Source organism: Canis aureus, chromosome 1 (genome assembly GCF_053574225.1).
Source record: "Canis aureus isolate CA01 chromosome 1, VMU_Caureus_v.1.0, whole genome shotgun sequence".
NCBI lineage: Eukaryota > Metazoa > Chordata > Mammalia > Carnivora > Canidae > Canis > Canis aureus.
In genome coordinates this window covers 100,659,509-100,686,792 of record NC_135611.1, presented here as the reverse complement: position 1 = coordinate 100,686,792, position 27,284 = coordinate 100,659,509, and the positions used below count along the sequence as shown (strand labels likewise).

The 27,284-nt window shown below is 42.0% G+C and overlaps 1 protein-coding gene and 1 long non-coding RNA gene across 2 annotated transcripts in view; one reads left to right on the top strand and one right to left on the bottom strand.

Annotated features, from left to right (window-relative positions):
* Positions 1 to 25,737, bottom strand: part of ZNF606 (zinc finger protein 606) — a 59,543-nt gene extending 33,806 nt beyond the window's left edge. Inside the window, exons 1-2 of the mRNA XM_077912016.1 lie at positions 24,170 to 25,737; positions 14,806 to 14,859 (exon numbers count right to left, since the gene is read on the bottom strand). The gene's annotated coding sequence lies outside the window, so the exon portion shown is untranslated. The remainder of the gene's footprint in view (positions 1 to 14,805; positions 14,860 to 24,169) is intronic.
* On the top strand, positions 10,603 to 13,436 carry LOC144322395 (uncharacterized). The gene is made up of 2 exons (XR_013388043.1): positions 10,603 to 11,648; positions 11,705 to 13,436. It is a non-coding gene; the product is annotated as an uncharacterized LOC144322395 (long non-coding RNA).
* Positions 25,738 to 27,284: the final 1,547 nt, after the last annotated feature.

Sequence of the window (27,284 nt, the reverse complement as noted above, 5' to 3'; positions counted from 1 at the left end):
CCCTGGACTCTTGTGTCTTGGGAGGTTTTTGATGACTGCTTCAATTTCCTCCCTGGTTATTGGCCTGTTAAGGTTTTCTATTTCTTCCTGTTCCAGTTTTGGTAGTTTGAGGCTTTCCAGGAATGCGTCCATTTCTCCTAGATTGCCTAATTTATTGGCGTATAGCTGTTCATAATATGTTTTTAAAATCGTTTGTATTTCCTTGGTGTTGGTAGTGATCTCTCCTTTCTCATTCATGATTTTATTAATTTGAGTCTTCTCTCTCTTCTTTTTAATAAGGCTGGCTAATGGTTTATCTATCTTATTAATTCTTTCAAAGAACCAACTCCTGGTTCTGTTGATCTGTTCCACAGTTCTTCTGGTCTCGATTTCGTTGAGTTCTGCTCGAATCTTTATTAACTCCCTTCTTCTCTTGGGTGTAGGATCTATTTGCTGTTTTTTCTCTAGCCCCTTTATGTGTAAGGTTAGCTTTTGTATTTGAGTTCTTTCCAGTTTTTGAATGGATGCTTGTATTGCGATGTATTTCCCCCTTAGGACTGCTTTTGCTGCATCCCAAAGATTTTGGATGGTTGTATTTTCATTCTCATTAGTTTCCATGAGTCTTTTTAATTCTTCCTGGTTGACCCTTTCATCTTTTAGCAGGATGGTCCTTAACCTCCACGTGTTTGAGGTCCTTCCAAACTTCTTGTTGTGATTTAGTTCTAATTTCAAGGCATTATGGTCTGAGAATATGCAGGGGATGATCCCAATCTTTTGGTATCGGTTCAGACCCGATTTGTGACCCAATATGTGGTCTATTCTGGAGAAAGTTCCGTGTGCACTTGAGAAGAATGTGTATTCAGTTGAGTTTGGATGTAAAGTTCTGTAGATATCTGTGAAATCCATCTGGTCCAGTGTATCATTTAAAGCTCTCATTTCTTTGGAGATGTTGTGCTTAGAAGACCTATCGAGTATAGAAAGAGCTAGATTGAAGTCACCAAGTATAAGTGTATTATTATCTAAGTATTTCTTCACTTTGGTTAATAATTGATTTATATATTTGGCAGCTCGCACATTCGGGGCATATATATTGAGGATTGTTAAGTCCTCTTGTTGAATAGATCCTTTAAGTATGATATAGTGTCCCTCTTCATCTCTCACTACAGTCTTCGGGGTAAATTTTAGTTTATCTGATATAAGGATGGCTACCCCTGCTTTCTTTTGAGGACCATTCGAATGGTAAATGGTTCTCCAACCTTTTATTTTCAGGCTGTAGGTGTCCTTCTGTCTAAAATGAGTCTCTTGTAGACAGCAAATAGATGGGTGCTTTTTTATCCAGTCTGAAACCCTGCGCCTTTTGATGGGGTCATTAAGCCCATTCACATTCAGAGTTACTATTGAGAGATATGAGTTTAGTGTCATCATGATATCTATTCAGTCCTTGTTTTTGTGGAATGTTCCACTGAACTTCTTCTTAAAGGGGAATTTTAAGAGTCCCCCTTAAAATTTCTTGCAGAGCTGGTTTGGAGGTCACATATTCTTTTAGTTGCTGCCTGTCTTGGAAGCTCTTTATCTCTCCTTCCATTTTGAATGAGAGCCTTGCTGGATAAAGGATTCTTGGTTGCATGTTCTTCTCATTTAGGACCCTGAATATATCCTGCCAGCCCTTTCTGGCCTGCCAGGTCTCTGTGGAGAGGTCTGCTGTTACCCTAATACTCCTCCCCATAAAAGTCAGGGATTTCTTGTCTCTTGCTGCTTTAAGGATCTTCTCTTTATCTTTGGAATTTGCAAGCTTCACTATTAAATGTCGAGGTGTTGAACGGTTTTTATTGATTTTAGGGGGGGATCTCTCTATTTCCTGGATCTGAATGCCTGTTTCCCTTCCCAGATTAGGAAAGTTTTCAGCTAGAATTTGTTCAAATACATATTCTGGCCCTCTGTCCCTTTCGGCGCCCTCGGGAACACCAATTAAATGTAAGTTTTTCTTCCTCAGGCTGTCGTTTATTTCTCTTAATCTATCTTTATGGTCTTTTAATTGTTTGTCTCTTTTTTCCTCAGTTTCCCTCTTTGCTATCAACTTGTCTTCTATGTCACTCACTCGTTCTTCCACCTCATTAACCCTCGTCGTTAGGACTTCTAGTTTGGATTGCATCTCATTCAATTGATTTTTAATTTCTGCCTGATTAGCTCTAAATTCTGCAGTCATGAAGTCTCTTGAGTCCTTTATGCTTTTTTCTAGAGCCACCAGTAGCTGTATAATAGTGCTTCTGAATTGGCTTTCTGACATTGAATTGTAATCCAGATTTTGTAACTCTGTGGGAGAGAGGACTGTTTCTGAGTCTTTCTTTTGAGGTGAGGTTTTCCTTCTAGTCATTTTGCTCAGTGCAGAGTGGCCAAAAGCAAGTTGTATTGGGAAAAGGAGAAAAAGAGAGGAGAGAAAGAAGGAAAGAAAAGAGAAAGAGAAAAAAAAGGAAGAAAAAAACAAAAAAAAAAAAAAAAGAAGAAAAAGAGAAAGAGAAAGAAAGGAGAAAAAAGGGGGGTGGGGGAAGGAAACAAATCAAAAAGCAAAACAAAACAAAACAAAACAAAACAAAACAAAAAAGAACCACGGGGGAGTATCTTCTGATTCTGTGTACTTTAAGTCCCTTGGCTTCCCCTGGAAGTTGTCCATCTAGCTGGTCTTCTGGGGAGGGGCCTGTTGTGCTGATTTTCAGGTGTTAGCAGTTGCGGGAGCTGCTGTGCCCCTGCCTGGTGCAGGGCTCAGTGGGGGTTGTTTACCCCGTGAGGCCCCAGGAGCAACAGCCCTAGTGGCGGGGCCAGCTCTGGAAACCTGGATTCAGCTCCGGCAGGAACTCTGGAGTTCTCCGTCTGCAGGGCCTGGAGGCTCCGGGGCGGGCCGCTGATCTGCTCAGCTCGGGGCAGGAGCGACCTTGCTGTCCTGGGCCCTCTCGGCCTCTGCCTGTCCCGGGGGAGGCCGGATCCTGGGCTGTGTCCCGGCGCCCTGTGCTCCGGGGCCTGCGCTATTGGATTCGCGCTCCCGGCCGCGTAGCCCCTCCGCAGAGCCGCCGCCCGAGCCCCACGAGCTGCTCCTGGAACCGCGCAGCCCCCTCCGCACGGAGCCTCTTCCTCTGCCCGAGCCCCTCCGAGCTGCTCCCGGGGCCGCGTAGCCCCCTCCGCGGAGCCGCCGCCCGAGCCCCTCCGAGCTGCTCCGGGTCCCGCCAGGTCCCGCCGTGCGCGCTGCAGCCCTTAGGGAGCTCGGCGCACTCTCCTGGGCGCGCAGTTGCTCTGTTACTGTTCCCGGGAGCCCGAGGGCATCCTCGCCCTTCTGGGTCCTGCTCCAACTCCCTGGGAGCCCCTTTCCACCCGGGAAGGTTGGTGCAGCTCCTGCTTCTCCGGGACGGGGCTCTCCTGTCCTGGGGACACTCGCCCCGGCCTCAGCCCGGCTCCTCGCGGGGCTCCTCCCCCTTGGAGGCCTTTGTTTCTTTATTTCTTTTTCCCCGTCTTCCTACCTTGATAGAAGCGCGAACTCTTCTCACTGTAGCATTCCAGGTGTTCTCTCTTTAATTCTCAGGCCGAATTCATAGATTTTCAGGATAATTTGAAGGTTTTCTAGGTAATTTGGTGGAGACCGGTGATTTGGAGACCCTACTCTTCCGCCGTCTTGCCCCTCCTCCTCTATTTTTTTAAGATTTTTAAATTTAAGCATGAGAGACACACAGAGAAAGAGACATAGGCAGAAGGAGAAGCTGGGGAGCCCGATGTGAGACTCCATCACAGGTCCCCGGGATCATGACTTGAGCCAAAAGTAGATGCTCAACCCTTAGCCACCTAGGCGTCCCAGATGTTAGTATTTTAAAGGTAGAGGCAACAGAAGGTTCAAGGTTTTGTTTCATGAGCTGCAGTCCATCCTGTAATACCCAGAGCAAGGCAGAGCTGTTCACCAAGGGCCTTGTTGGGTAGGGAATGGGTTACAGGTATGTGAGAATACTGCTTCCTCTGACTCAAGCCCTCTCCCACTCCATTTACCTTAGTGTGCTGTGTGACACTCTGTTCTGTCCATGCTATAAGGAGGCAAAGACTGGGCTGCACAGCCATCTTGGATGCATGCCCCTACCATGGGGGTCTGAGCTATTTCTTAGCTGCCACAGGTTTCTGAATGGGTAGAGATGAGGGCATTAGGAGAATCTAGGTTCTCCTAGGAGTATGCCTTTCCTCAGAGATGCCTAAAGAGTGGTCACCCCATGCCACCTGAAGGTCTCCGGCTGTTTCCATTTTCTCACAGCCAGATGTTGAGAATGAAAGGTAAAGGAAAGGGAGTCCAGGGCGCATTCCTTGGAACAAATAAGACCTTTAATCTGAGTCATAGGGTCACCAATAGTAAAATAACTACTACAGGGACGCCTAGGTGGCTCAGTGGTTGGGTGCCTGCCTTCAGCTCAGGTCATAATCCTGGGATCTGGGATTGAATCCCACATCAGGCTCCCTGTGAGGAGCCTGCTTCTTCTGCCTGTGTCTCTGCCTCTCTCTCAGTCTGTGTCTCTTGTGAATAAATAAATCTTAAAAAAAAATTAGTACAAATACGTTGGATTTGAAGTTATCTATACACTCAAATACTAGTATTAACTCATTTTCACCAGCTAGGAGCCCAGGAGTCATTAAAGATCAATATTCTATGGGATCCTGGGTCCTCTGCATGGAAGTCAACATGCCTGTCCACTGTCGGTGGCCATGCAGAAGCTTCCCCTTCCACAGCTCTTCCTTGCTGTCTTTGCCACCAGCTCAGCATTCAGCCTGTGATTTTTTTTTTTGTCCCAGAGATTTAATTTTAGAGGTCTGCTCATTTTTCTTTTAAGAAAAATATGTAAAGGGATGCCTGGGTGGCTCAGCGGTTGGGTGCCTGCCTTTGGTTCAGGTTGTGATCCCAGGATCCGGGATCAAGTCCCACATCGGGCTCCCTGCAAGGAGCCTGCTTCTCCCTCTGCCTGGGTCTCTGCCTCTCTCTCTGTGTCTCTAATGAATAAATAAATAAGATCTTAAAAAAGAAAAAAATGTAAAACATAATAGAGTTGTAAGGAATTTAGTGAAACCCTGTGAAAGTATTCCAAAGCTCAAGGGGAAAGAAAGAACATTATCTATGTGGCTGAACCCCCTGTGTTTCTCCCTTCAACAGAAACGGCCTTTCAGAGACAGCCACTATACTGAATGAGATGTGGAATCCTCTGTTTCTATAGGTGTATCCCAGAGCAATACACAACATTTACTTCACATGTTTTGCAGTCATATAAATGTATCAATATAAGATTTTATCTGCAACTTGCATTATTTTGCTGCATATATTTGTCATTGCAAGATTTATCATTTTTTAAAAAGATTTATTTGACAGCACAAGCAGGCAGAGCAGCAGACAGAGGCAGAGGGAAAAGCAGGCTCCCCACTGATCAGGAAGCATACTGCAGGGCTTGATCCAGGACCCTGGGATCATGACCTGAGCCAAAGGGAGACAGTTAGATCTAGGCGCCCCTAGATTTACTGATAATGTGAAGCTTTATATCATTTATTTTCACTGCTGTCTAGTTTCTTGCTAAATGAGTATACCACAACTTGTTTATCCCATCTACTTTTGTTGGCCACTTAGTTCTTTCAGCAAATATTCATTAAAGAATCTACTATGCAGGGCGGGTGTCTGGGTGGCTCAGTACGTTAAGCATCTGACTCTTGATTTCAGCTCAGGTCATTGATCTCTTAGGCCTGTGAGACTGAGCCCCGTATCAGGCTCCAGGCTTAACAGGGAGTCTGCTTGAGATTCTATCTTTCTCTCCCACCACTCACTCATGTTCTCTGTCTCTTATAAGTAAATCTTTAAAAAAAAATAAAGAACCTACCATGCATGGAATGGGGAATAAAGTAGTGAATAAAAATCACAAAATCACTGCCCTCATGGAGCTCACATTCTAGAGGAGAATGCAAATAGAAAAATAAGTAAAATATCTAATACATCAGATGGGGATAACAGCTAAAGGCCAAATAGGGAGAAGAGGCAAAGAATGCTGGAGGAAGTGGCTGTGATTTTAAGTTGGAGCCTCAAGGAAAGCCCACTAAGAAGGTAATATGCAAAGCAAAGACAGAAGAGGCAGGGAGAAGGCCAGCTGTGCAGGTATCTGGGGGAAGAGCATTGTAAGCAAAAGGCTTCCAGTCACTATAGATGATGTTGCTATGAACATTCACATAGGTTTTATGGACAGACACAGGGTGGCTCTGGGGTTAGCCCTCAGCGGTACTGACAGGCCATAGCTCATGAATACTCATGTCCAAAACTGATATGTCTCCTTGTTTCCAAAAAGATTGCACCTTTTCTTTTCTTTTTTTTTTTTAAAGATTTTATTTATTCACGAGAGAGAGAAAGAGAGGCAGAGACACAGGCAGAGGGAGAGGCAAGCTCCATGCAGGGAGCCTGACGTGGAACTCGATCCCAGGACTGGATCCTGGGACCCCAGGATCATGCCCTGGGCCAAATGCAGGTGCTAAACTGCTGAGCCACCCAGGGATCCCCAGGATTGCACTTTTTCATATGCCCCTCAGTAACAGGAGTCCCACTTGCTCCACATCCTCAGCAATGCTTGGCAGTGTCAGCTTTTTTATTTTAAATTTTTTGCCAAATTCATGAGTAAAAAATGGTATTTCATTGTGAAATGTTTGCCCCTCTCTTTTTTGTGAGATTCAGCATTTTTTCAGTGTTGCTATTTATGTGTTCTCTTCTTTTTTTTTTTAAGATTTTTTTTATTTATGATAGTCACACAGAGAGAGAGAGAAAGAGAGGCAGAGACACAGGCAGAGGGAGAAGCAGGCTCCATGCACCGGGAGCCCGACGTGGGATTCGATTCCGGGTCTCCAGGATGGAGCCCTGGGCCAAAGGCAGGCGCTAAACCGCTGCGCCACCCAGAGATCCCCTATGTGTTCTCTTCTTGAGTTAACTTCTCACTTCATGCACTTTTCTCCCAGGTTGCATTTTTCTTATTGGTTTGTAGAAGTTCTTCACGTAAATTTTAACATTAATCTTTTATTAGGAATAGGGCAGCTCGGGTGGCTCAGTGGTTTAGCGCCGCCTGCAGCCCGGGGCCTGATCCTGGAGACCCGGGATGGAGTCCCACATGGGGCTCCCTGCATGGAGCCTGCTTCTCCCTCCGCCTGTGTCTCTGCCTCTCTCTCTGTCTTTCATGAATAAATAAATAAAATATTTTAAAAATATATTTTATTAGGAAAATATCCTAAGTTGTGGTTTACCTTTACTTTGTTTATGGTGTTTTTTGAAGCAAATGATTTTTTTTTAAATTGTCTTTTCTGGGGTGCTTGGATGGTTCAGTTTGTTGAGCATCTGGCTCTTGATTTCCAATCAGGTGGTGATTTTAGGGTTCTGGGATCCAGCCCCATGTCAGGCTCCACACACAGTGGGGAGTTGTCTTGAGATTTTCCCTCTCCTTCTGCCACACGGCCCACTCATGCTCATGCGCACTCTAATGAATTAAATTTTTTAATAAAATATCTTTTTCAATCTAGATTCCTTTTATTCCATTTTCTTGCCAATTGCCTTGGCCAGAACCTTCATTACAATGTTGACTAGAAGTGGTGAGCTCAGATAGCTTGCCTTGTTCTAATCTTAGGGGTTAAACGTTCAGTGTTTTACCTCTAAGTATGATATCATCTGTGGATGAAGCTGTCCTTTGCTAGGCTGAGGACATTGCCTTCTATTCTAAGTTTGGGGAGAGTTGTTTATTTATTTTTAAGATTTTATTTATTTATTCATGAGAGACGCAGAGAGAGAGAGGCAGAGAGAGAAGCAGGATCCATGCAGAGAGCCCGATGTGGGACTCGATTCCGGGTCTCCAGGATCATACCCTGGGCTGAAGGCAGCACTAAACCACTGAGCCACCCGGGCTGCTCTGTTTGTTTGTTTTTAAATCAGGAATGATTGTTGGATTTTGTCAATTTTTTCTGCATGTACTGAGATAACAATATACTTTTTCTTTTTTTAGCTTGTTAATGCAGTGAAGTACATTTATTGATTTTGGTTAAACCAACCCTGCATTTTTTAGATTAACTCCACTTACTCATGACTTTTAAAATTTCTATTATTTTATTATTATATTATTGGATTCAGTTTGCTAAAATTTTGTTTATAAAATATAAACTTATGCCCATAAAAACAAAACACATTGATAAGTATGTTCATAGCACCTTTATTCATAGTAACCAAAAACTGGGAACATCAATCTCAGAATGGAATAAATTGTGTTATATTCATACAATGGAATAAATACTACCCAGCAACAGAAAAGAACAGTAAAGATCCATGTAATTACAGAGATAAGTCTCAAAATTTTTTTGCTTAGGGAATGCGGCAGTCACAAAAATGCAAGGAATATATGACTATAATCTCACCAGGGTAAATTCTAGTATTGGCAAAAATAATCCATGCTGATAGAAATCGCTGTTTGCTTGGGGTTTATAGGAAAGAAATGTCTGGTAACAGACAAGAAAGAACTTTCTGAGGTAATGGAAATATTCTGTTTCTTAATATGTGTTCACCAAAAATGATTCAATGGTGTACCTAGGAGAAGAGCGTTTCACTGTTCTGGGGTACTCAGCAAAATTCTAGGCTAAGGGGATTTTTTTCTTTTTTCTTTTTCTTTTTTCTTCTTACATATTTTGCTTATTTTAGAGACAGAGAGCATGGGTGGGGGGAGGGGCAGAGGTAGACGGAGAGAATCACAAGAAGACTCTGCACCAAGCATGGAGCCCGATGTGGGGCTCGACCCCATGACCCCAAGATCATGATCTGAGCTGAAATCAAGAGTCGCTCAACTGACTGACCCACCCAGGCGCCCCTAGGCTAAGGGGATTCTCAAGAAAAGTAATTAGCAGAAAATTACTCTTAGGGTTTTTCTAGCCCCAAACCTGGGTCTCTGTCCCACCAGCCCCCTGTCATCAAAGGCTCTGATGCTCTCCTCATTTGTGGAGGGGCTCCATCAATGCCCAGCTGCTTTGATGCCCACCTACACCCAGTCCAAGTATTTGTCCCCAGCATGGTACTGGGCTCACCTGTAAAAGGTTTACCTCCCTTTAGAATTCATCAAATTTTCCTTGTTTCCACCTCTCTTCAATAGCTTACCACAGAAGAATATGAAGGTAGATATCGATGAACATCACATATAGGGATTAAGGATCAATAGCTTACTGGAATGGAAATTTTATTCAGAGTTGGTTAAGTTACATTATAGATTTTGAAGTTTCTTTAAAGGCTTTACTTTTTCCTTGCTTGCTTGGGTTTGAATTCACATTTGCTGCATCCTGGTTTTGTCAGTTGTGTTTATATCCTGAACATCTGTAGATGGAGACATTTTTACTTCTCACAAATGAGGGGACACATCAACCCATCATACTCACATCTCTGGCTTGGAAAGACACTCTTGGTCCACCAGAGTCCCCAGATGAGGCATTTGCCTTCTGGCACAGCTACAAAGGCCCATACTGTTGGCTTTGAAGAAGCAAGTGTGTTTTCTTGTGGACACTTTTTTTAAGCTTTTAATCTCTCTGTATTTCTCATATACATACATGGTTCCTCTATCTTAGGTCAACTTCCCTAACAGCACTGATCGTATCTCTCTGGCTACACACACATGAATGATCTGTGTTCTATTTCCTACCTAGTAACATGGGATAATGAAAATCTTGGATTTCATGATTTTAATATTATTCCTGGATGAAAGTAATGTTCTTTTATTTTTTATTTTTTTAAGATTTTATTTATTCATGAGAAACACACAAAGAGAGAGGCAGAGACATAGGCAGAGGGAGAAGCAGGCTTCATGTAGGGAGCCTGGTGTGGGACCTGATCCCAGGACTCCAGGATCATGCCCTTGGCCGAAAGCAGGCACTAAACCACTGAGCCACCAACGCGTCCCAGTAATGTTCTTTTAAATTCCAGTTACATTTACTTTAAACAAATTAAAACCACTTAGGAAAAGGCAAAAAGTAAATATTGCTTATGATCCCACCACCCACAGATAACAAATTATTAATATGTGGATGACATTTTTCCAGAGATCCCTTGGGAAAGATTTATAATTTCACAGAGTTGGGATCATCCATGTTGTTATGAAGCTAATTTTGTCTCCCAATAATATGCCATTTAATTTTTGCACCATAATGATGTAAACTTTCTGGTATTGGGGAGCATTTAGTATTTTGCTGTTATAAACCCTGCTATAACAAAGGTCCTGCCCATATTTTTATAGCTGGGCAGTTATTTCCATGGATAAACTGCAAAGGTGAGATTGCTGAATCAACTCCTGAACATACTTTACATTTGGACATTTCCAACCTAACTGCCCTACAAAGAGAGTACACACATGTAACCATTTGTGCATGCTGAATAATAGAATGAATTTCCTAATACTTTTTTAGTTTTCAGGGTTTTTTTTTTAAAGTAAACTCTACCCTCAACATGGAGCTTGAACTTGTGATCCCAAAATCAAGAGTCCCATGCTCTACTGACTGAGCCAGGCTGACACCCCTATTTCATACTAATTTTTAAAGATTTTGTGTATTTATTAGAGAGAGAGAGAGAACACAAGCGGGGGGGGGGCAGAGGGAGAGAGAATCTCAAGTAGACTCTGCACTGAGCATGGAGCACAACATGGGACTTGATCTCACAACCCTGAGATCATGACCTGAACCAAAATCAAGAATCAGACACTTAACCATTTGAGCTATCCAAGCACCCCTTGTACTATTTTTTCTTATATCCAACAAGGATTTAAAAATATATCTTTTTAAATCGCTGTCAATCTTTACCTGCCAATTAGCCTCTCCAGACTGTACTTTCTGCATCTATAAAATGGAACTAATAGAAGAACTTGCCTCACCAGGATCTTTGTATTAAATGAGGTAATGGAGACTACATGCTTGGGATACTGCCTACCTCATAACAGCTGTTCAAATATTTATATCATTTTATTTGCATTTCTTTGATGACTGATGAACTCATGTACTTTTTAAATGTATTTATTATTCATTTGTACTCCTTTTGTGAATTTACTGTTAATACATAAGGACTAGTGAGCAACCCTGCCTTGATCCTTCCTGAATGGAAAGGAGATGGCTCTACATCTGGGGTTGGCAAGGCTTTTCTAGTAGATATTTTGCCTTTTCAGGCTATGCAATCTCTCTCACAACTATTCAACTCCACCTTAGTGTGTTAAGGCAGCCATAGACAACATGGAAATAAGTGGGTGTGGCTATGTTCCAATAAGATTATTTACAGAAATATATGGGCCAGATTTGGCCTGTGGGCCATAGTTTGCCAACCTCAGTGCTGGTATCACCATTTAAGCCCTATTTCACATGACAAAAGTATTTTTTTTCCTGTTACTAGGGTTTTTTCCTTAATCTTTAAATACCAAAAATTTTTAAAGATTTTATTAATTCATGAGAGACAAAGAGAGGCAGAGACATAGGCAGAGGGAGAATCAGGTCGTCTGGGAGCATGACCTTAGCCAAAGGCAGACACTCAACTGCTGAGCCACTCAGGCGCCCTAAATATCAAATTTTATGAACTTTTCTCATTAATCATGGAGATGTTGTCCATTTCTCCATTGCTTGATTAAAATGAGGTACTAAAAAAATAAAATAAAATAAAATAAAATAAAATAAAATAAAATAAAATGAGGTACTATGGTTATTTCCTAATACTCAGTACTTTGATTCCTGGAGTGAATGTTCCTAAATTCAAATGTACTAGCTGTACTATCTTTACTAGCAGGATCTGATCTAGAAATTTTGCATTAATAGTCCCGAGAGATATTGAGGCCAATAATTGTTATAATTGTTCTTTCTTTGAGTTTTGACAAACTAGTATCACAAGAGAGGTAAATATTCAGCTTTCTACATGTTCTGGAACAGCTGTGTATCAGTGCAGAGCCAGTCACAGGACTCAAACTCACAACCCTGAGATCACAACTCAAGCCAAAACCAAGAGTTGGATGCTTTAACAAACTGTGCCACCTAGGCACCCCTCTCTTCTTTGTCTTTTTATTTACTGTAAAATTATAGCAGTTTTTTTTAAAAGACTTATTTATTTGAGAGAGAGAGAGTGCATGAGCAGAGGGAGGAGTAAAGGGAGAGGGAAAATCTCGTGGGTCCCAACACAGTGCTCAATTTCATGACCCAGAGATCCTGATCTGAGCGGAAACCAAGAGTTGGATACTCAACCCACAAAACCACCCAGGCACCCCATAAAATTGTAGCAGTTTTGACCATAAAAAGAAAGCCACACAATATCCTAAGACTTATTGATTTGCTATGTCCATTTGTTTTTATCTAAGCCTTTGTCCAAATGTACATATAGGGCAACATAGTCACAACAGTACAGCACATTTCACTACAGTTGACCTCTGAACAATGTGGGGCTTGGGAGTGATAACGCCCTACACAGCTGGAAATCTGCATATAACTCAGACTCCCCAAAAACTTTACTAATAACCTCCTGTTGACTGGAAATCTTACTGATAATATAAACAATCAGTTGATTAACATGTATTTTGTATGTCATATATATTATATACTGTATTTTTACAATAAAGGAAGATAGAAAAAAGGAAATCATAAGGAAGAAAAACACAATTACAATACTGTACACTAGAGATTCCTGGGTGGCTCAGTGGTTGGGCATTTGCCTTTGGCTCGGGGCATGATCCCCGGGGTCCAGAATCGAGTGCCACATCGGGCTCCTTGTGCAGAGCCTGCTTCTCCCTCTGCCTGTGTCTGTCTCTCTTTCTGTGTCTTTCATGAATAAATAAAATCATTTTTAAAATATTGTACTTTATTTATTGAAAAAAAATCCACATAATAAGTGGATTTGCACAGTTCAAAACTGTTGTTCAAGAGTCAACTGCATTATAGGCATTTTCCATGTTTCTACACAGTGTTCATAATTATAGTTCATAATGAATTCCTGAAGCAGCCCAATTTTCTAGCATTGGGGGAACAATGAAGCAAATAATGCTACTCTGGCTCTTTGGAATAGTAGAGGAGTCATTCAGTTAAATATCATCCACCTATTTTGACTTCTGAGTAACAGCCCATCCCACACTGGGTAATCACATTAATTAGTACTAGTGAAGAGAGTTTTGTGTTTTTTTGTTTTTGTTTTTTTGTTTGTTTTTTGTTTGTGTGTGTGTGTGTCTGTGTGTGTGAAGAGAGTTTTGACCTCACTAATTTGAAAATTTGTCCTAGGGGGCACCTGGGTAGCTCAATGGTTGAGCATCTGCCTTTGGCTTAGGGCATGATCCCAGAGTTCCAGGATCATGTCCCACACTGGACTCCCCAAAAGGGAGCCTGCTTCTCCCTCTGCCTATGTCTCTGCCTCTCTCTCTGTGTATCTCATGAATAAAAAAATAAAATCTTTTTAAAAAATTGTCCTAGGTATCAAATGCAACACAGGTTCAACCCTTCTCTGGGAATGGGTCAAAAAAACCCACAAAATTTAAATGTATGTGAATAGTTTTTATATATTAAAATGAAATATGTAGTTTTTTCCCCTTTGGTATGAGTTCTTTGGTGCCCAATAAAATTAGAACCTTAATTGAACTTTCCCACACTGATGACATATATACGGTTTTTCTCTAATATGCATTCTCTTATGTTGAGTGAAGGACAAGTGAAAACTGAAGGTTTTCCTGCATTCATTACATTTATATGACTTCTCACCAGTATGGATTCTCTTGTGAACTGTAAGGTGAGAGCTGTGACCAAAGGCTTTTCCACATTCATCACATTTGTATGGTTTTTCTCCAGTGTGTGTCCTTTCATGTTGTGTATATGAGGAGTGGTCACTAAAGGCTTTCCCACATTCATTACATTTATAGAGTTTTTCCTCCAGTATGTGTTCTCTTATGCACGTGAAGATTAGAACTTCCATTGAAGGATTTTCCACATTCATCACATTTATAGGGTTTCTCTCTAGTATGAACTCTCTGGTGTACATTAAGGTGAGAATTTTGGCCAAAAGACTTTCCACATTTTTTACATTCTTAAGGTTTCTTGCCAGTGTGAGTTCTCTGGTGCAAAAGGAGGTGAAGGCTCTGCCAGAAAGACTTCCCACATTCATTACATTCATAGGCTTTCTTTCTATAGTGATTTCTCAGATGGTAAGAAAGAGATGAAAGTTTCTTTTTTTTTTTTTTTTTTTTTTAGAGATGAAAGTTTCTTAAAGGCTTTCCCACCTTCTCCTTAGTATGAGTTCTCATGACATTAGATAGGGGTGCGATAGAGGTAAAAAAAAATCTCCAATTTCATTGCATCCATAGCATTTCTCTCCTACATTAATTACCTCACATGTAGAAAGATATATACTCTGGTTGGTGTATTTACCATGCTCGTTCAAGTTAGACAGCTTTCCCAAGGCTTTTCCACATGGATTGCCTTTATAAAGTTTCTTCCCTACCAAGATTTCATGATGATTTTTTTAAAATAAAATTATGCTGTAAGCTTTGAACTGAGTCAACTAGATGGAAATATTCTTTGACAAGAAATCTCCGTGAAGAAACAAAGTCTAAATTGAAGCTGAATTTTCCCACAACTTTAGCATTTCCCCAATCTCCATTCTGGGTCACAACTTGCCCTTGTTTATGTTTCACTGGCCCCAAACTGCCACCATGCATCTTCTGCTTCTCTGACTCATCCCCAGATTCCCAGTCATCTGCTATGGTAGAACGCCAGTAATCATTCACTGTGGACCTTGTCAGTTTCATGCTGCTGGTAACTCCTTACCAGAAAAGGCCTCTGTGGGTGGCACCTCTTGGCTTTTAGGTCTCTCCTTCCACTCTAGAAGGAAATGAAGAAGAATTTGGGTTTGTGAAAGAAAACTCCTAGAGTGAGAATGTTTAGATAACAGCAACAGGATGTGCACAGAATGAGTGTATGTTTTAAAGTACCAACCTTTGGGGCAGCCCAGGTGGCTCAGTGGTTTAGCGCCACCTTCAGCCTGGGTCATTATCCTGGAGACCCAGGATCGAGTCGCATGTTGGGCTCCCTGCATGAAGCCTGTTTCTCCCTCTACCTGTGTCTCTGCCTCTCTCTCAATCTCTCTCTCTGTCTCTCATGAATAAATAAATACAATCTTAAAAAAATAAAGTACCAACCTTTTAAAAGAAGAGATGGAACTTTGAGAAGCCACAAAAGGTACACACAGAACAAAAAAAACACACAGGAAGACTGACCAACAAAAATAGTGATCAGCAAAACAGGCAGAGGGAACAGGCTGTTCAGCAACACTTCCCCTTCTCATCAAGTGAGCTCTCAACTCCTGGGTCACTGTCTCTGAGAGACCCTTCCCAACCATCCAGCCTGCATGGTTCTTCATCGCTTTCCACTTCATTGTCCTGTTTCAGTTTCCTCTTACCATTGTTTAGCAGTAATCAACATCACCTTGTCCTCTCTGTCCTTTATTGTCTGCCCCTCCCCAGGCCCATGTAGTAGAGGCTTTAGGCTCCACGGTGCCGGAAACTTTGTCCTGGTCACACTGTGTCTCTAGTGCCCAAAATGTACACAGACAACAAGAGGACTCTGCAAGCAGATGGATAAATAAAAAGTGATCAGCACACCAGGGACAGAGGATGCACTTGGAGCACCAGGGGTGCATGGGACATGTCTGTGAGGTGGACAGACAGGGTACTTGATCATGCTCCCAGCAGCCTGACTCCCATTTCTGACAATGGGAGGAGGCTATGGAATTGAATGTGAGGAGGGCTTTGCAAGGTCATGCAGAGCAGAGGAGTCTAGAAACCTACAGAGGAACCCAACGGTAAATGCATAAAAGGCTAACACCTGATGAAGAACAGTTGCTACGGTGCTGAGCAGAGGTTTCAGAAGTGACCCAGTGTTGGGAGGCATTAGCTCTGACCCAGTAAGCACCTGAAAAATTCAGGTGAGACTCTGCAAAGCTGTACATTTGGAGGAAACACCATGCCACAAGGATAAGAACAACATCCAAAGACTAAAGCAAAACCAAAGTGACATTACCTTAATAAATCCTAAAACCAAGCCTCGTCAAGATTACAGTGATTTGTAGTAATTTAACTGCCTACCAGAAAAAAAAAAAACTCATACTCTTGATAGAAGAGAACAATCCATGTCTCTCCAATGCATCGTTTGCAGTATCTAGTATACAAAAATTGACTAGACATGTAAAGAATCAGGAAAATGACTCATAATCAAGAAAAAAGTCAATGAAATTAGATACACCAAGCATTAGAAGTAGCAGGAAAAGATTTAAAAATAACTATGATAGATCCTTCTCTTCAACTTGGTGGCTGAGCAGCAAATGCAGAGATGCAGATCTTTGTGGAGGTCCTTACAAGCAAGAGCATCATCCTCAAGGTCAAGCATAGTGATGCCATCGAGAATGTCAAAGCCAAGACAACAAGAGCAACACATCTGACCAGCAATATGTTTGTGGGGGCAAATGGCCAGAGGATAGCTGCACTCTCTCAGACCACAATATCCAGTAAGAGCACCTTGCTCTCCCTCTGCCAGCTTACCTAGAAATACAACTACAGCAAGTGTTGTGCTCTCTGCCAGACATGCAGCCACACCAACCACCTGCACCCCCAGAAGAAGGTCAATAAAGCCCCTCCATTAGATCTTCCTTGTCCCGCAAGGTGGCCTCCTGCCCAAGCCCCATGGCCCTGGGGCCTCAGTTAAGTTTCACTAATGCTGATTGGGGGGAAAAAAACCCAACCTAGTATAAACATAATGCAGAATTTCATGGAAATTTTGAAAAAAGAACCAAATGAAAAGTTTCTGGAATTAAATAAAAATACAGTATCTGAAGTAAACCATAAATAAACTTAACAGAAGACTGGACAGAATAGAAGGAAGAATCTGTGAGTTCAAAGGCAGATAAATGGAATTTTCATGATACAAAGGGAGATAAAAGAATTTAAAAACGGAACACCTGACAAACAGAATTGTATAGCTGGAGTTGAAGAGATATGAGCAGAGAGGTTATCTACACTGATCAAAGGCACCATCTTAGGTGTTTAGTATTCAAGGGCAACAATCTGTAGAGAATATCTTATGATTTTGACATCTCATATCAAACTTTTTAGCACTTCACTACATAACTTCAATGTTATAAATAAAGCTAGTAAAACCACCTAAATGACAGTCTCTCAGGGAAAGATATACATGGGACTAAATTCCCACTTTTAAAATGTTAACTTTGTACTGGGTACATATTAAAGACTTACCCCAAAGAAAGTGAAAGTTCCCAGGCAGTGTGGGTTTAAAGCACCATACCTGGGATGTAAGAACCAAACCATCAGTTCTCCTTTCATTTCATTCATCTCCTTCCTGTAAACTGCCTCTGCTCTCCAAAGAACAGTTGGTAACTTGTACCTGCCTTTCAGAGAGAACTGAAACACAAGCAGGAGCCCTCATCTGGGCCATTCTTTACATGTCTAGTCCAGGAGGAGCCAAGACTTTATTGGAAAGCTCCCTCTGGGTATAGCGTGTTTTTTTATTTTTTATTTATTTATTTTTAAAAGTATTTTATTTATTTATTCATGAGAGACAAAGAGAAAGAGAGGCGCAGAGACACAAGCAGAGGGAGAAGCAGGCTCCCTGCAGGGAGCCTGATGTGGGACTTGATCCAGGGACTCCAGGGTCACACCCTGGGCTGAAGGTGGCGCTATACCATTGAGCCACCCAGACTGCCCCAGTGTGTTTTTTTAAATGAATGGAAGTAATCAAAGATAGAAGGCTGTCTGTAGAAAGGAATTAAGAGTAACCCCAAAACTAATTGATTAGGAAAAAATACTGTACAAAATTAACAAAATTACTTTTAAATTCCTTTAAAAGGGTATTGGTTGTATAAAACAAAATAACAACAATGCATATGGGGTTTATATAATATATAGGAACAAAATATATAACAACAGGGAAAATTGTGATTATATCAATGTAAGTTGTTACATTGTACATGGAGTGGCATAATATTAATCCCAGGTAGTCTATGATAAATTAAAGTCTATGATGTGTATTTTGGGGTGCCTGGGTGGCTCAGTCGATTAAGCATCTGACTTGATTTCGGCTTAGGTCATGATCTCAAGGTCATGAAATTGAGCCCCACAGTGAGCTCCCCACTCAGTGATGAGTCTGCTTGTCTTCCTCTTCCTCTCCCTCAGCCTCTCCCCCTCCTTGTGCACTCTCTCTAGAATAAGTAAAATAAACCTTAAAAAAAAAGATGTATATTTTAACCATAGGGCAGTAGTAACACTTAAGGTTATACAACATTACAAATACATAATGCTAAAAAGGGGGGTGAGGAAAGGGAGACAAAATGGAATAATAAATGATACCCAATTAATCCAAAAGAAGGTTAAAAAGGAAAACAAAAGGACAAAGACCAGATGAGACAAACACAAGAACAAGGTGGTAGACATAAACCCAATGATATCAGTAATTATACACTAAATACAGATTTACTAAATGGTCTTAAAGAATAAGCTTGCTGAAGTGGGTTACAAACAAAACCAAATTAAATGCTACTTATAAGAGACCCACTTTAACATTTCAACAAATAAGTTGAAAGTAAAAGTACAGAAAAAGACATATAAAGCTGTACACTGACTAGTGTAAGAAAGCCTTTTGGCTATATTAAAATCAAAACAGGTTTCAAGAGAAGAGGTGTTACCATAAGGAAATAAGGACATTTCACAGTGATAAGATGGTAGGTTCAACAGGAACACATCAGTCTAACATGCATTAAACTCAATAACACAGCTTCAAAATACATGATGTAAAAATTGATTATAAAATATATAGGTAGGGGATCCCTGGGTGGCTCAGCAGTTTAGCGCCTGCCTCTGGCCCAGGGCATGATCCTGGAGTCCCGGGATCAGTCCCACGTCAGGCTCCCAGCATGGAGCCTGCTTCTCCCTCTGCCTGTGTCTCTGCCTCTCTCTCTCTCTCTCTCTATGTCTATCATAAATAATAAATAAATCTTAAAAAAAGAAATAATAAAATATATAGGTATAGAAACTTTGTCAGTGGCAGTATCGTAGCCGATAAAGTTTATACAAGGCATGATTATTGGTCATTGAAAAAAATATATTATCTCCAGTCATAGTTGGAGATTTGGCACTCCTCTGTTAGTAGCTGAAAGAACAAGGAGACAAGACGATCCATAAGAACAAAGTATGTGCAGCACAATTAAGCAACATGACCTAACTGATCTTTCTCGAACACTACACCCAACAGTAGAATACACATTCACCAAAACAGACCATATGCTGTATTGTGAAAACATTTCTCAATAAATTTAAAAGGACTGAGTTCATATAGAATATGTTCTTCAACTACAATGGAAATAATCTAGACATCAATAACAGAAATCGCCTCTTATTTGGAAACTGAACACTGTACTTCCCAAATCAAAGAAGAAATCACTTTTATAAGTTGCATTTTCATTATCATTCAGTTCAAGATATTTGGAAAACAAAAAGAATAATGAACTAAAAAATAACGAAAACACAACATGTGAAAATGTGCAGGATACAGTTAAAATAAGGCTTAAGGGAAAATGTATAGCTATAAATGCAAACATCAGAAAGGAAGAAAGCATTAAAATTAATGACCTATGCTTCTGCCCCCAAAAGCCAGAGAAAATGAAAGTAAATTAAACCAAGACAAAGGAAGGAAATAATAGCAGAAATCAATAAAACGGAGAAAAACAATTCAATCATGTCAATAGGTGCACAGAGCATTTGGTAACACCCATTCATGATAAAAACAACAACAACAAAAAAAAACTCAGCAAACCAGGAATAGAACTTTCTTAGTTTGATAAAGGGCATCAGATCACATTTAATGGTGAAATATTGAATGCTGGCCCTTAATATCAGGAGTAAGGCAGAAGTGTCTATTCCTATTACTTTTATTTAATATTGTAATGGATAATCTCTGGTGATAGATATCAGAAGAATGGTTGCCACACTGGGGGAGTCCTAAGTGGAAAAAGACATAAGGAAATATATGGGGATGGAAATATTCTATGTGTGGATTGTTGGAGTATGGGTCATACAAATACACATTTGAAAACGTTATTGAACTCTACTCTTAGGAACACAAGTCTCACTGTATGTTAATTATGCATCACTTAAAAAAAATACTAAAGGTCCTGGCTGGTATATGAAAACTGAAAAGCATAAAGTCTGGAAACGAAGAAATAAAGCAATCTCTATTTGAAGAAAACATGACTGTGTAAAAAAACTAAAGACATTGACAAATTACTAGAACAGTTAAGTGATTTTAATAAGTTCACACAGGATACAGTGTCAGTTAAAGAATAAATTACATTTATATACACTAGCAACAAACAAATGGAAAATAAAATTAGAGGGCAGCCCGGGTGGCTCAGCGGTTTAGTGCCACCTTCAGCCCAGGGCCTGATCCTGGAGACGGGGATCCAGTCCCATGTCAGGCTCCCTGCATGGAGCCTCCTTCTCCCTCTGCCTGTGTCTCTGCCTCTCTCTCTCTGTGTCTCTCATGAATAAATAAATAAAATCTTAAAAAAAAAGAAAATGAAATTAGAAATAATACTTATAATAGCATCAAAAATGCCAAATTTCTAGGAATAAAATTAGTAAAAGGTGTGCATTATACTTGAAAAGTATAAAACATTGCTGAGAGAAGTACCTAAATAAATATATCATGATCACAAAATTAGAAGGCTTAATATGTTAAGGTATAAATTCTTCCCAAACTGAATTGACTTAAGGCATTACAAATCAAAATTCAGGTAGGAATTTTGTGAAGTTAAAAAGCTTGATAATTTCCAATTGACAAACTGACTCTAAAATTTTTATGAAAAGTGCCAAGGACCTGGAATAGCCAGAACAATTATAAACAATAAAGTTAAGGTAGCCCGGGGGGCTCAGTGGTTTAGCTCCGCCTTCAGCCCATTCAGCCCAAGGCCTGATCCTGGAGACCTGGGGTCAAGTCCTGCGTCAGGCTCCCTGTGTGGAGCCTGCTTCTCCCTCTGCCTGTGTCTCTGCCTCTCTCTCTCTCTCTCTGTGTGTGTGTGTGTTTCTCATGAATAAATAAATACAATCTTAAAAATAAATAAATAAACAAACAATAAAGTTAGAGGATGATGTTCATTACCTCATTTCAAGATTTACTGTTAAGTACAATAAGACATAAGATGCTAGCACAAAGTTGGAACAATGGATCAATGGAAGAGAAGAGAGCAAATAAAGAGACCCACACATATGCATTCGGTTGATTTTCAACAAAGGCAGAAGAGGAAAGTCTTTTCATTAAATGGTGTTGGAACTACATAATCACAAGAAAAAATGAGTGCCTTGTCTACCATCTACTGTTTACATAAAAATTAACTCAAGGTAGATCACAGGACTTTATGTAAAAGCAAAAACTATAAAAATACCAGAAGAAAACAGGACAATATCTTTGTGATCTTGGCATATTCAAAGATTTCTTAGGATGTTAATGAAAATAAACAAATCTGGGATCCCTGGGTGGCTCAGCGGTTTGGCGCCTGCCTTTGGCCTGGGGCATGATCCTGGAGTCCTGGGATCGAGTCCCACGACCGGCTCCCGGCATGGAGCCTGCTTCTCCCTCTGCCTGTCTCTCTGCCTCTCTCTCTGTCAATCATGAATAAATAAATAAAATCTTTAAAAAAATAAAATAAAATAAAATAAAATAAAATAAACAAATCTAACAATAAGAAAAATTTAATAAAATCAGACCTTGTAATCTATCACCCAACAATTCCATTCCTAGATATTTACCCAAGAGAAATAAAAATACAAACCCTTGGGACGCCTGGGTGGTTCAGCGGTTGAGCGTCTGCCTTCAGCTCAGGGCATGATCCTGGGATCTGGGATCAAGTTCCGCCTCGGACTCCCTGCAAGGAACCTGTTTCTCCCTCTGCCTGTGTCTCTGCCTCTCTCTCTGTGTCTCTCATGAATAAATAAATATATCTTAAAAAAAAAAAAAAACCCACAAGTCCACTAAAAGCATTACACAAGAATGTTCACAGCAGCATTACTCATAATAGCCCAAAACTAGAGACCATCCAAATGTTCGTTATCAAGAGAATGGATAAATTGTAAATCATCAGAGGCGCCTGGGTGGCTCAGTGGTTAAGCGTCTGCCTTTGGCTCAGAGCGTGATCCCGGAGTCTTGGGATCAAGTCCCACATTAGGCTCCTCATGGGGAGCCTGCTTCTCCTTCTGCCTATGTGTTTGCCTCTCTCTTTGTGTCTCTCATGAATAAATAAAACCTTTTAAAAAACTGTAAATCTGCAGCCCCGGTGGCGCAGCGGTTTAGCGCCACCTGTAGCCAGGGGTGTGATCCTGGAGACCCGGGATCAAGTCCCACATCAGGCTCCCTGCATGGAGCCTGCTTCTCCCTCTGCCGTGTCTCTGCCTCTCTGCCTGCCTCTCTCTCTGCCTCTGAATAAACTAAAAAAAGAAAAGAAGAAAAAAAAAAAAGGGTCTCTTGGTAAGAGATCTCATAAAAAAATGTAAATCATCAAAAAATGAAATGGCCATAAATAGTAAAAAAAAGAATGAAATAATAATGCATGTAATACGGATGAACCTCAAAAATCTTATGGTAAGCCTTGCATAAAAGAAATAACGCATGATGGGCAGCTCTGGTGGCTCAGCGGTTTAGCGCCGCCTTAAGCCCAGGGCATGATCCTGGAGACCCTGGATCGAGTCCCACATCAGGCTCCCTGCATGAAGCCTGCTTCTCCCTCTGCCTGTGTCTCTGCCTCTCTCTCTGTGTGTCTCTCATGAATAAATAAATAAAAATTTAAAAAAAAAAAAAAAAAAAAGAAATAACGCATGATTCTCTTTATATGAAAAGGCAAAAATAACCTATGGAGGAAAAAAATCTCAACAGTGGTTGCCTTTCTTAAATGAAAGGAGTTAACAAAGGAACTTTGTGAGGTAATGAAAATGTTCTCAAGCTCCATTTGGGTGAAAATTACGTATGTACATACATTTATGAAAATTTTTCAATTGTATATTTAAATTTTGTACATTTAAAAAGTATCACCAGCAAAAAAAAAAAATTAAAAATACCTATGGTCTTCAAAGTAACAATAATAAGATGGAGGTCGACTTCTCTCTCTCTCTTTTTTAAAAGATTTTATTTATTTATTCATGAGAGACAGAGAGAGAGAGGGAGAGAGAGAGAGAGGCAGAGACACAGGCAGAGGGAGAAGCAGGCTCCATGCAGGGAGCCTAATGCAGGCCTTGATCCTGGGACCCCAGGATCACGCCCTGGGCCGAAGGCAGGCATTAAACCGCCGAGCCACCCAGGGATCCCTGGAGGTTAACTTCTCAGCAAAAATCATGGAGTTCTGAAGACAACCACATGGTGTCTTTAAAGTACTGAGAAAAGGGTGCCTTGGTGTCTTAGTCAGTTAAGCATATGCCTTTGGCTCAGGTCATGATCCCAGGGTCCTGGGATTAAGCCCCACTTTGGGATCCTTGCTCAGCGGGGAGCCTGCTTCTTCCTCTCCCTCTGCCTGCCACTCACCCTGCTTGTGCTCTTTCTCTGTCAAATAAATACAATCTCAAATAAATAAAGTGCTGAGAAAAACAAAACAAAACACCTGACAACCTAAAATTCTCTGCTTACAGTATCTTTCCAAAATGAAGATGAAATAAAGGCATTTTTAGGCAAACACAAAATGAGGCCATTTTGCCACGCAAAATGGCAGGAATCTTGGGAGAGCCCTCTGTCCCTCATCCATTGCTCCATTCCGAGTTCTAGGTGGGCAGCAATATCTGGTTTGGGGTTCCAAGTTCCTGTCCAAATGAATGATCAAGCTGTGATGCTGTTTGTTTTTTTTTCCCCATGATTTTTGCAACAATATTTTCTTTCTTTATTTTTAAGTAAGCTCTGTGCCCAACATGGGGCTTGAACTCACAGTCCCATGCTGCAGAGTGGCATGCTCTACAAAATGAACCAGCCAGTGGATTCAGGCTGTGCTGTTCGAGGAAAAATCCTCCAGAGACTCCACACTCCCGGCTAAGTCAAACCCACTCTGCCAAGACTCCAAGCAAATAAAAAGTGACATGGGGAATAGCCTCACCCACAATGACCAGGTATCTTAAGGTCTCCAATATTATGTCTTGGTACAAGGTGCACTGGGTAGGGCCCAGCAGTCCCGACTCCTCCAGGGTGAAGTCCACTGCCACATCATGGAAGGTTACCTGAGCCTGAAATGACACCTACATGTCTGCTGAGCCATGGCCCTTACCCCTGCAGAGTTCCCAGAAGAGCAGGGTGGGGCTATGTGGGAATGTGAGGATGCACCCAGATACAGGGAGACGTCTTGAGAGCAGTCCGGCTTCTGACAGATACATCTGAGTCTTCCTGGGGGGCGTCAGAAGTCTGCATCAGCCATTTCAGAGGGGAGCCCCCGTCACACTAAAATGCTTACCCCTTCATATCTCACCCGTTTCTTGATCAATTTGTTATCTTCTACAAGACCAAGTGTAAAGTTCCCTTTAGGATTTCCTTCCTTTTTATACCACCAGGCATTTGAGAATGATAACGTTAATATTGGCCAATAGTAATGTTAACATTTGCCAAGGTCTCTCTTTCCACACTGGGCGCTGTACTCAAGTCAGCACTTTACCCAATGGAAATTTTCTTAATCCTCACAACAGTCTTAGGAAGCAGTTCCCACTTCCTGCGGTGGTTTTTGTTTTTTCAAACAAGAAGCCTGAGCTCATACAATGCACGTCTTGGAATCATGGTGACGGTGGCTTCATGAAGACGAATTGAGAGATGTTCCCTCTTTTAGACAAACTATTGCAGGTGATATAAAGCCAGGAACTGTTTTTGTCCCTTACACGTGTGGTGGCTGAAGCCATCCGGAGTCTGGGCGTGTGATTTTCCCGCTGGGAGGTTTTCTTGGATCTCTACTGGTTTCCCGACTTCGCAGAGGCAGGAAGGGCTGCAGGACTGCCAAGGTTTCCGTCCCGTGCGTCCGGGACCACGGGCCCCGACTCCTACCCGAGCCTCGGGCGCAGATTCTAGCGCTCGGCGGGCAGGGAGGGCGCGTGGCCAGGTACTAGGGGCCCCGCAGCCATCGCCTCTTCGACTACGAAGTACTCACGGAGCCACCAGCAGCCCCACCAGCTCCCTCCAGCGCCCGACGGCCTGGAGCTGACGACAGACCGCCGGGGCTCGGAAAGCTGGAGCTCGGCATCCAACGAAGCCTCTAGGGTCCGCCGAGGCGCCGGGGAGGAAGCGGCACTAGAACGACCAGGAAACTCCGCGCTGCCGACCCCCGCATAGCCCTTCGGGGAGTTGTAGTCCTGCGGCCGGAGCCACATCCCCGTCCAGCAGCCGGCACAACGGATCGTCCAGAGAGTCAGACCACGTTTCTCAGAAGGCGCGGCGGTGAGGGTGCCCACCTAATGGGCGTGCCCGACCGGGCCTGGGCTTGGGAGCGCTTGTAGTCTCGGCTCTCTGGCTGGGCCTGGGCGGCAGTGAGGCTGATTTCTCTCACTAGAATTCCCCGAAACTACCGTCGGTCAGACTCCCGAGCTCCAGAAGCGCGCAATCGGCGGCTCCGGAGAGTTGAGGAAGCCTCCATAATCTTTTCTAAAATTAACTAGAATTCTTATTCTAGTTAAATTATCGGGAATTATAGTTACACTAGCTTTTTCCACCAGATGGCGGGCGTGAACACTCAGGGCCTCATACTATATCTCCCAGAAGACTCCGCGGTGCGGGAAAGTAGGCGTCACCTAGAAACTTGGCCTTCTGGGAGTTGCAGTCCATTATCGCAGGTCCTCGAGTCCTACGCTGAGGCACCAACTGCCGCGCGGGTTTGGGAGTGTTTGGGGGCCGCCCGCCCTCAGCTCCAGCTTTCAAAGATGCTGCCTGTCATACACCTACATGGGGACGGAGGAAAAGTAAGTGAGACAAAAACATTTATTAGCATGTTATGTCCGCCCTGGTGTTTCTTTTCATCGAGTAGGCATCCCTCACAAATCATCAGATTCTTCCTCATAAAATGGAATGTTTGGTCTTAGCTAAATCACGTGTTGTCATAACTGAGGTTTTCACCACGTTTATGTTTCCTTGACAAAAAAGGAAAATGAGAAAAATCTTGTGGGTGGTTTTGTTCTCCGTTTGGAGAACTAAAATGTGGAGAAACTTTCCCATGCCGACAACTGGAATTGTCAAACTGCTGAGAGCAAACCTAGGTTTGGGAAGGGAGGCACTGACAGAACCCTGGGTCACTTTCCTTGTAGACAGACCTGCTCTCCGCTCTCTTGGCGGCACGTGTGAGGCAGAGGGGGGCATTTCTTCCACTCCAATCTGAGCCCTGGCTCATCCTGTGGAAGATGTTTTTCACCCTTTCACCTCACAGCCATTTTCTGCACAACACGGATTCACCAACCCAATGTTCTCTATGCTCTTCTTGGTGGTTCTTTAAGGAATTTGCAAAACCCCCTATTTAAAAAGATTTATTTATTTTAGAGAGAAATAGCGAACAGGTGAAGGGGCAAACGGGGAGGGAGAGGGAGAATCCCAAGCAAAGGCTCCAGGCAGAGCGGAAAACTGGACTTGGGGCTGTATCTCAAGACCCTGAGATCAGGACCAGAACGGAAACCAAGAGTCCCATGCTTAACCAACTGCACCACCCAGGCACTCCCAAAATCCAGGGCTAGTCTCCCCCCCACTCCCCAGCCACTCTGCCATTTTGTGTTATTTGAAAGCAAATCCCAACCCATTTTAACTACAATATGTAATGCAAAGTACCATTTTCTAACGTAACCAAAATTCCATTATCAAAATTTTAGAAAAAATAACAACTCTTGCACTATTGAATATTCAGTATTCCAACTTAAAAGTATCTCCACTGTTTTAAATGGTTTGAGGGACATCTGAGCGGCTCAGACCATTAAGTGTTAGGACTCCTGATTTCAGCTCAGATCCTGATCTCAGGGTGGTGAGATCCTGGTGAATCTGCCTGGGGCTCCAGGCTCAGCAGAGAGTCTGCTTGAGATCCTCTTTCCCTCTCCCTCTGCCCCTCCCCCCACTCATAAATGCGAGCGTGCTGCTCTCTCCCCGCCTCTCCCTCTAAAATAATTAAATAAATCTTTTTTCAAAAATTAAAATTAAAAAATAGTTTAATTTTTTTAAAAGCAGGATATAACAAAAGGCCACACTTTGGAATATAGTAA